The sequence below is a fragment of the Arachis duranensis genome, chromosome 4, assembly GCF_000817695.3.
Source record: "Arachis duranensis cultivar V14167 chromosome 4, aradu.V14167.gnm2.J7QH, whole genome shotgun sequence".
NCBI classification, from domain to species: Eukaryota; Viridiplantae; Streptophyta; class Magnoliopsida; order Fabales; family Fabaceae; genus Arachis; species Arachis duranensis.
In genome coordinates, this window is record NC_029775.3 from 56,754,427 (window position 1) to 56,758,695 (window position 4,269).

Below are 4,269 nucleotides of genomic sequence, written 5' to 3' on the forward strand. Positions count from 1 at the left end.
AGCTTGCCATGGAAAGGAGTAAGAAGGACTGAGCAGAAGCAGTAGGAGAGCAGGCGTCCTTGAGCCATGCAGCATCTCCATTCGCTTATCTGAAATTCTCACCAATGAATCTGCATAAGTCTTCTATCTCGTTTATTATTTCTATTTTCTTATCTTTATTTTCGAAACCCATAAACCATTTTAATCTGCCTGACTGAGATTTGCAAGGTGACCATAGCTTGCTTCATACCAACAATCTCTGTGGGATTGACCCTTACTCACGTAAGGTTTATTACTTGGACGACCCAGTACACTTGCTGGTTAGTTGAACGGAGTTGTGATAACAACTGGTGCCACAATAATGATTTCATACAACTTAAAGAACAGTGATCACAATTTCGTCCACCAACCATGCGTACGCACACCTCACGCGTGCACGTCATTTGCACTTTTAGTCATCCACGCGTGTGCGTCCTTGACACGTACACGTGACCCTGAAAATTGGCGTAAATCAGTGTTTGGGTAGAGAGTTGTGATGACTTGGGGCTGGAAGTGTGCTAGAAGCACAAACTTGATCACGCGAACGCGTCCCTGACGCGTGCGTGTCCTTTGCAGAAATGTTCATCCACGCGTGCACGTGCATGATGCGCACGTGTCGTATGAAAATTTTAGTTCCCAAGCCACTCAAACAGAGAGTTGTGCATGTGCACAGCCGCCTTCGCGCGATTTGCGCAAACCAAGGGCACACGTACGCGTGCCAGATGCATACGTGTCTTGTTCTTTTATCCTTTTCTTCTTCTTTAATCACACTATTTGTTTTTGTTTTCAGTTCTTCTTTGCTTGAGGACAAGTAAACCTTTAAGTTTGGTGTTGATGCTTCACTTACGGGTTTTCTGTTTATTTTTATGGCACCAAAGGGAGGCGAATCATCTTCACGGAGGAGTACAACCTAAAGAATAAAACGACCGCTAGAATTACTAAGGTGGTTAAGTTCATTTCAATTTTTTATTCCTTCCCGCTATTACTATATTATGTTCTAGTTTTCTACTATTCTTCTTTTGTTTATTGCATGATCCCTTATTAGTTAGAATCCTAGGTTCTAGTTTAGTTTTCTCTTAATTGCTTTAATTCTGAAAGATGTCTTATGTATTACCCACAAAGCTTAAAATCAAAAAGAAAGGAGAAAAGAAGTGATGTATTGCATGAGAAATTGAGTTTATATTTAAGAGTAGTCTTATTTACTTAAATGTGGTGGTATTATTTGTGATTTTGAATGCATGATATGAACAATGCATATTTGAATTTGAATCAAAGGATGTTGATGTATGAGGAACAGGTATTTAGAGAATTATTATGACTTCTTTGAAATAAACAAAAATTTAATCCTTGAAGCAAAAGAAACAGCAAAAAAAAAAATAACTATAAAAGCAAGGTCCAGGGCTCTGAGCATGAATGACTAGGGAGGTCAGACATGATTAAAAGCTCAAAGAGTTGATTCTCTAGTCATATGCTTGTGGTGTTTTTGTGTCAAATAACCCTTGAGACAGAACACCTAGAGTCGAGACCAAGTGCGTTTAACAGAGTATGCCAAAGGCTTTGAGCATCACTGTCGGGGAGTAACTGAAAGAAAAATCAGAACTTAAAGAAAGTTCCCCAGTTAAGTGCTTGTGGTGTTTCTGTGTCAAGTAACCCTTGAGACAAAACATTTAAAGTCACGACTAGGCTCAAGGTGAAAAGCACCAAAGAAAAGAAAATTAAAGTAAATTTTGCTTTGTTAAAGGATTAAACTGGATTCTAATTCCGAATGACACTAACGTTCCTCTGATTCAAAGGAGAGTGAGATGCCAAACTGTTCAAAATTACAATGAATAAACCCCATTTTAAGAATAGACTTGAGCATGACTAAACTCTCACTTCTCATGCAAATTCACATCTTAATCATACACTTATTTTGGTTGCTTGAGGACAAGCAACATTTCAAGTTTAGTGTTGTGATGCGTCAGCATCTTTCCTATCTTTTCCTAGTGAATTTGCATTTAAATTGTTGAGTTTAATCAAGAATTAATTCTCTTTTAGCCACTATGGATGCTACTTTGAATCTTGTGCAATTATGTTTATTTTAGGTAGCATTTGGCTGGATTTGATAGAGTTTCTGAAGCACAAGAATTAAAGGAGATGACAGCAAAGAGCGACGCGTGCACGTTCCTGATGCGTGCGCGTGATTTGGAGCTTTCCATGGCGACACGTGCGCGTGCCTGACGCGTACGCGTGAAAAGCGAAGTTGCACAGCGACGCGTGCTCGTACTTGATGCGTACGCGTGACACGCGAAGAAGACCATCGACGCGTACGCGTGACTGCCGCGTACGTGTGACATGCGCCACGTGCAAAAAATGTAAAAATGCTGAGGGTGATTTCTGGGCTATTTTTTACCCAGTTTTTAGCCCAAGAAACACAAATTAGAGGCTGCAGAATGGAGGACTCAGGGGTCCCAAGTTAAATGTGGACCCTACAAAGCAAGTGGTCCCCATCCATCAATTGAAGACTTGCTGATTATTTAGTTAATTCTGATTTAAAACTTTATTTTTATATTTAAATTAGGAAAATATATTTTTTAGTTTTCAGAAACTATATTTTAAATTTATTAGGATTAGATATAAAAGGGAAAGAAACTACCTTTTTAGGGGATTCCATTAGTTAACTTTTCATTCCACCTCAGCCCAATTTACATTCCTAGTTTTCTTCTCTGAATCATGAGCAACTAAACCTCCACTGTTAAGGTTAGGAGCTCTGTCTATTGTATGGATTGATACTACTATTTTTCTATTTTAATTTATGTTTTGATTTATACTTCAAAAATCAGTTTTGTTCTTTATCTTATGAATTTGGGTGGAAAGGAAGTATGACCCTCTTTCTAATTGAGTTCTTGTACAACTTGGAAAAGCTCTTTACTTGAACAACAGCTTGAAAACAATTTCTCTTAAATTCTAATTATCTGGACTTAACGGGATACGTGACATATAATCCTCTTATATTTGGGTAATTAGGATTTTTGTGGCATATAAACTGGAATTTGATCTTTACCCTCTAATTGGAATTTATTTACCAAGGAATTAGCAGTTGATGAATTTTAGAGGAGACTAGGAAGGTCTAAGGAATTAGGGTCTAGTCATATATAGTTTGCCATGAATTAAATCTTGCAAGATTAAAATAGTTAGTAAGAAAAGCTAATCCGGAAAATAGATATCTCTGAAACCTTAACTGCCTTCTTCATATTGTTCTTCCCAACTTATTTACTTGCCTGTCTTCAAACTCTGAATTTACTGTTTAATTCTCTTTGAATACCAAAACACTCTTTTCTGCTTGCCTAACTAACTAAATCATTTAACCATTGTTGCTTAGTCCATCAATTCTCATGGGATCGACCCTCACTCACCTGAGGTATTACTTGGTACGACCCGGTGCACTTGCCAGTTAGTTTGTGGGTTATAAATTCCGCACTAAGTTTTTGGCGCCGTTGTCGGGGATTGACAGTGATTAACAACTATTAGTTGTTTGATTGCTTAGATTAGGCATTTTAGTTATAATTTTATTTAAATTTTAATATAGTATTTTCGAAAAAAAATTTATTTTTTTAATTATTACTAATATTTTTCTTAATTTTTGAAATTAAGTTTGGTGTCTCCTAGTTAGTCTTATTTTAATTTTTCTTATTTAATTTACATAATAATTTCGAAAATTTTTAGTATTAATTTTTCTAGTAATTTTCAAATTTTTGTAATCGTTTGTTTTATTCAATATTTTTATCTCTTTATTCAGGTTACCTCACTTGGAATTCTCTGGACTCTGACGTAGAGAGTTCCATCTTTTCTTATTTTTTGTCTGTTTATGCACAGGAACAGAGACAAAGAACATCTCTTAGACTTTGATCCTGAACCTGAAAGAACTTTCAGGTGGCGTTTGCAACAAGCAAGACTTTACAAGGTTGCAGAATCCATTATGGATCCTAACGATGCTGCTGATGCCAATGTGGCAAATCTGAATGGGAATGAGCAACAAAGGAGAGTGATAAGCTCTTAATCTACTCCTACTATAGATCTTTATGGAAAAAGCATTGTGGTGCCTCATATAGCTACGAACAACTTTGAGTTAAAGCCACAATTGGTCACCTTGGTGCAACAAAACTATCAGTATCATGGTCTTCCCCACGAAGACCCAAATCAATTTATTTCTAATTTTCTGCGGATTTATGATACTGTGAAGACAAATAGAGTGAACCAAGAGGTGTACAA